Source organism: Pelodiscus sinensis, chromosome 32 (genome assembly GCF_049634645.1).
Source record: "Pelodiscus sinensis isolate JC-2024 chromosome 32, ASM4963464v1, whole genome shotgun sequence".
In the NCBI taxonomy this organism is placed as follows: Eukaryota; Metazoa; Chordata; order Testudines; family Trionychidae; genus Pelodiscus; species Pelodiscus sinensis.
The window spans coordinates 1,801,475-1,807,474 of NC_134742.1; the positions used below are offsets into that span (position 1 = coordinate 1,801,475).

The window sequence follows — 6,000 nt, forward strand, 5'->3', positions numbered from 1 at the left end:
ACAGCTGTGTCTCTGCGGAACTGCAAGACCCTGGTTTTCTCTCGCTTCTCTCCCCGGAGCAGGACGTCTGCCCCCCCCCCCCCCCCCGCTGAAGGCGCCCTTCCAGCCGGAGCAGGGGGAAGAAGGGTGGGTCCCGGAGCTATGGGGCTGTGTGGAATGGGAGGTCCCAAGAAACCCCAGCCCAGGTGAGGAATTAGTTCAGTGGATTCATGTCGTGGTTCAATTTTTAGATCCAAGGGAAACCAGGACACTCCAGGGAGACTTAACCACGTCCTTATTTATTACAGGCTTGCAGCAGCTCACACAGTGGTGTATGTTGGACAAGCTTTAAAAACAACAACTAGACAATGAAACGTGTTTGAGGTTAAAAATGCAAAACAATTCATACAGCTCCCAGCCATGCAAGAGCAATGAATGCAAGATTATCATAGTACAATAATGAAGCCTCGTTCACTTACACGTCACCTGTTCGCCTCCTACAGTACCAGGCAGGAGGCTGCGGTCCCTTTGATTCCCACCCGTCGGGACGCCGGGCACTGAGTGATCAGTGTGATGGGTCCGTTTCTTCTCGTTACGGCGAAAGCAGGACCTGTGGGTCCATCCTGCACCCTCCCTCCTGCTGATCGTCTTTTCTACCCCTCTATTTACACTTGACTTGATCAGTCTACTCCTATCTGCCAATCGACGGCATATTGCATAAGGTACCTCGCATGCCAATATCTAGGATACATTTTGCTGGGCCAAAATATTGCAAAAGCGCTTAGTTCATCGTTTTTCGGCCATCTCTGAAACTTTTCCCTTATCCAAAAGGGGATGGACGAGTACCAGGTGGTTCCGGCTCCTCTTGGCCCGCTCTCGCTGTCCCGGACAAGCGATGCATGATGGGGCAAGCACTCCCGACTCTCCCTCACCCATTTTGGCCTTGCCTGCATGTGTGCATGCACCAGACTTGAGTCAGGCCTCAGCTTTGCTCTGGGAGAGATCCGTACTTTGGAAGAGGCCGGGATGAGGCCTTGAACTGCAGACGCTGCTGTTCTGGCCACGGGAGGAGCTGTCCAGCCTTCGCCCAGCAGTGCGGGGAAACACCCGACATGCATTTCCGATCACCCTGAGCTTTTCCTTATTCATGTGCAGCCGCCGCTCGTGCAGAGACCACACGCCCTGAGCGCGAAGGGTCCCCGTCCGTGGTCTGCAGCTTCGGTGACAGGAACGTGGCTGAGGATGGTACGGGCTCGTCCACCAAGTCAGGGGAAGAGCCGGGCTGGGGGCGTTGAAGGACCAGGACGCAGACCTGGGGCAGAGAGGCTGAGTAGCCGTCAGGCAGCTCCACGGGTCCCCCCCTCTCCTGCTCTGCCAGGCCAGCGTGGAGTCTTGGGGACCTTCGACCTGCCCCTGGCCTGGAAGTGGGGAGGCTGATTGTCATCGCGTGACATGTGCAGCTCTCATTGGTGCTTCCTGATCTCTCAGTTCCCGTGGGTCAGCTGTCCCTTTGCTCAGCCGGTGGACTGTCCTCGGAGAGCGCCGCGCACCCACAGCCGGCTGGAAGGCTGCCAGAGCCGGCGTCACCCCGCGGGGCACTGGCTCTGGGGGTCACAGCACTGGGCACAGCCCACAGAAGGGTGGCAGGCATGGGGCCAGTGGCTGGGAGTGCGTTTGAGAGACCCGGAGCCGGAGCCTGCGGCTAGGTCTGGTCACAGCAGGCTGGTGTCTGTCTGGGGGCACGTGAGGTTGTACTTAAACGTGCTGCACAGGATCTTTTCGGGGGGGGGGGGAAGGCAAAACGCCACATTTACTGGTAATACACACATATAACAGTCACCACTTCTCATGTGCATATGATATAGCATGCGCGCACATCCCCTGCCTTGTTACCGGTAGTTGCTTCCCCTCACTGCACTGGCCAGGTGAGTTAGGGGGGGGAAAGTGGAGCCAGGCTCCTGCCGATCCGGATTGATGCTCCCATGCTGACGAAAACCCGGGGTCCCTCTGCAAGATGCTGACTCCCAAGGCCTCCGTAGGTCCAGTCGTCTCAATGGGCCCACTTCCCAGGGCCTGTTCTCAGTGTTCTCGGATCCGGCTCCCTCCTCCTCTCCAACACTTGCAAGTGCCCAGAGCAGCTGCTCTGTCCTGCCTTACCCATTTGCACCCGTTCACTCCACAGGGCAGTCAATGAAGCACATGGGGTACAAAGTCGACAAGACACAAGGTTTCTCTGTAAAAGCCTTGATGTGAAGTTTCTGTGTGCTGTAGGACAGGACTTAATATAACAAAGCTAAAGACTTAGTGCAAACCTAAAAGGACGCGATACGCAGTGACAGTAAAGACATCAATGAGAACATGGTTAATGCAGAGATTAATGAGATGTAGCTACACGGGGGCCCTGAAGGGATTTAATTTGTTAGGCTTCTCCCTTATGGGTTCACAGGCAAAGCACAACAGATCCATGGGAATCGGAATCACGGTGTGACTGCTGTGAGCCGGGGATGTTCTGCAGGCATCACAAATGATTTTCTGGTCCTCCCTACAGAAATAGGTGAGCGGTTTGCTGTGCTTCATGCAGTCCTTCTGTTCTCTGAGTTGACTTTTCACTTCCTCTTCCTCTGGCTTCGTTAACGATGGAGAACTCCCCATGGCTCCGGGTGCTCTGTCCGTCCGTCTCCTTCCCCGGCTGCGTGTGCGCTGGTGTCACGGGGGGAGCTGCCTGTGGTGGATTTGGTGCAGGGCGAGGCAAAGAGGAGGGAGGCGCCTGGAGAGCAAAGAGAAGGGAAACTGAGGAAAGGGGACTAGGAACCGGCTGGGAGAGGACGGACAGGGAGAGAGGGCAGGACCGTGGCTCGGCCGGACACCCCCTCCCCAGGGAGCAGGGCTGGGGGTGGGTTAACTCCGTGTTTGGCCCTGGTGAGACAGACACAGGACCCAGCCCCCAGTTCTGCTGGGCCCTGCAAGAGCGCAGAGTTGTCACCCACAGAGCCCAAAGGAGATGTGTGGGCCGGAGCAAACGCCCCGGGGGGCAGACGAAGAGCAGCGGTGAGCTACTATCGAAAGGCAGCGCGGGAGGTGAGTTGCTCGTGGTGCTTTTGTGCCCTTGTGGGCAGGAAATCCGGGGCGTTAAAGGGCTCTGTGATCTGGGGGCGAAAGGCAGGACGAGAGCCAGTGGCTGGAAGCGGAAGGTGGACAAATCCAAAGCAGAATCCGTCCCAATGTGCAACAGGGCCGGGGAGTAACCGACTCCCGAGAGGTTTTCCAGCCAGCTTTGATCCCCTGCTCAGCTTCAGAATCAAACATGTCCCCCCGTACGGAGGGGGCCTGGTTTTCTCTGCTCCCAGGAACAGACAAGACCTGAGTGAGCTGTGGTGTTGTCACAGGGGTAAGCAGGGCGGTGGCAAAACGTGCTTTGGTCTGCCAGAGCAGCCAGTGAGGAGTGAGTTTTACCCCCGGCTGGATCCGGTTTTGGCGCCCAGCGTGTAGACAGGATCCGGGGGACCAGAAGGGCCGCGGAACACGCTGCCAAGGCAGGTTGTGACAGCTCCCCAGGTTTAGACACAAACAACCCTGCACCTTGGCAGGGGGCAGAGGGGATGGCCCGTCACATGACTGGATTTTCAAGGGAGCAGCCGGGGGGGGGGGGGGAGATTTGCCCCAAAGTGGATACAAAGGGGGCCATGTGAGGTGTCAAATGAAAGCTTACTGTCTACTGATTCTATAAGGATCATGTGGCAGCCTCCATTTTCCTCTTCAGATTTGCTCTTAATCCCAGAGGCAGCCTCACAGGGAACCACAAGCTGGAAAGAACCGTGGACCCATCCTGACATAGGATGCGCACCAGAGACTTTTAAACCAGCAGCTGCAACATCTCTGCTAGAGCCTGCATCGAGAACTGGGAGATTCGGTGCATGTAACGTACTGTACTTTAATAACCTTACTCTCAGGCTTTTCTTTCTTGTGATAATAAACCTTTAGATATAGATTCTAAAGGATTGGCCCAGCGTGATTTGTGGGTAAGGTCCAGAGGGTAAATTGACCAGGGATCTGTGGCTGGTTTCTTGGAACCGGACAGAACTTGTTTGGGGTAGGTGGGATTGGGTGCTGGGACCCCCCACCTGTGTATGAGGCCTGGGGCCATCTGGGGCACGGATATTGCTGGGGTGTCGGAGGGGTTTTGCTCGTGAGGCTTCAGGCAGGCAGTTGAAGCGCTCTGTGGGACTGGTTTGTGGCCTGTTTGGAAACGTCACCAGTCGGGGGCTGTAAGGAGCCCCGGATTCGAGCAATTCGCCCTGAGCGGACACCCTCAGGTGTGACCAGACATGGCCCGTCCGTCACAGTCAAGTGACCCTGCACCTTGGCGGGGGGGGAGGGGATGGCCCCGTGGTCTCTTCTGGCCCTGCGGCTGCGTGCGCCTGAGGGAAAACACACATGGGACGGCCCAGCCCAGGGCCAGGTAACACCCCGGATGCGGGTTTGGGTTGGAACATGGCAAAGCCACATAACTGAAGGGCAAAGAGCCGAGAGAAACTAACAACGTACCATTCTGCAGCCTGCGCCCACCCCTCCCACAGCCTCTCCAAGCCTGCACCCCCCTCGCCCACACCCCCTCCCTGGCCTCGTCCCAGCAGGTCTTGCTACCTGCACAGCTCCGTCGTCTAGGCCCAGTGGGTCCATGAAATGGCAGAGCCGGGGCTGCCAGGGACGGTGCCTTCTGGGCTGGGTGGGCCAGAGGGACCCTCTGGGACAGGAACAGCCCCGCCCTGGGCACCGAGTGGGGGAGCAGCGTAGGGGTGGCCCTGCCCCCCCGGCCACTGTTCCTGCCCCCGCGGTCTCTGGGGCAGGGAGGGACTAAGCCAGCGCCCGGTTTGCACCCCCTGCCCTGGGGGAGGTGGGGTGAAGGCGGGGGGATGGAAACAGCCAGGTTGTGGGGGTAAAGTCCCATCCCCGCCCAGCCCTGTGCCCAGGGCGCCCCCCTCACCTGTGGGCAGAGCCCGGGTTTACCCCAGGGCTGGCTCCAGCCCCAGTGGGCGATTCAGCGACCGAGTCGGAGAGTCTGCTGGACGCTGGGTGGTCAGGAACCGTGTTGCTCAGCACAGATAGGAGCCGCCGCAGGTTGGAGCCTGGGCAGCCGCACGAATTCCCCTTCCCCCAGCTCCGTCCACAGAGGAAACACTGGGGGGTGGGTGGGACTAGCCCGGCTGGTGCCTGGCCCTGGGCCCAGCGCAGATTCTCCCAGCCACCGACCCTCACTGCCACCCCCACCCACGTCCCCACCCAGCCCTGTGCTCGGGGCGCGCCCCTCACCAGTCACCGGCAGCTCCGGGGCTGGGCTGGGCAGAGCCCGGGTTACTGCAGGGCTGCAGGGCGGTTCAGTCGGAGACTCTGCTGGAGGCTCGGTGGGCGGGCGGGCGGGGATGCAGCTGCAGCAGCCTGTGAGGTGACGTATAGATCAGTCGGGAGAGGAGCAGCCCTTGGCTGGGCGCCCGCAGCCTGGAGTCTTGTCAGCTGCAGGATTTCTCCTTCCAGAAAGAAAACACGGGGGGAGGGGGGAGGGTTCAGCCCAGCTGGCACCTGACCCTGGGCCCAGCACAGACACCCCCTGTCATGTCCCTGCCACCCCTCAATTCCCCACCCGCCCTGAGACAGCCACACCCCTGAACAGCGGATGGCTGGTGGGGAGGGGGTACCGGATCGGGCCCTGTCCATGCCTGGGCTTATCACCCCCCTGTCCCTGTGTCCCTCCACCAGGGTGCCTGGACTTTTCACCCTGATCCATGTGTCCATCTGCTAAGCCAGGTGTGTACGCCCCGGCTGTAACGCACGTCCCCAGGCAAAGCTAACGCCAAGTGTTTCATCAGCTGGCGGGGGCGGCATTTATTAAATTAACCCGTGTCCCAGGTTCAGCCTTCCCCAACGCCGTCCTATGGCAAAGTGAGGCACAAATCGCACCGCCCCGTTTTAGTGCCTGTAAAAAAAGTTACCAAGCAGTGATATTAGGACAGTTTTAGGGAGGAG

At 59.2% G+C, this 6,000-nt stretch overlaps 1 protein-coding gene across 1 annotated transcript in view; it reads right to left on the reverse strand.

The window, feature by feature from the left end:
* The window catches only part of LOC142823149 (butyrophilin subfamily 1 member A1-like), a 46,599-nt gene extending 41,346 nt beyond the window's left edge, over nt 1-5,253 (reverse strand). Inside the window, exon 1 of the mRNA XM_075913694.1 lies at nt 4,964-5,253. The gene's annotated coding sequence lies outside the window, so the exon portion shown is untranslated. The remainder of the gene's footprint in view (nt 1-4,963) is intronic.
* Between the last annotated feature and the right edge of the window lie 747 nt (nt 5,254-6,000).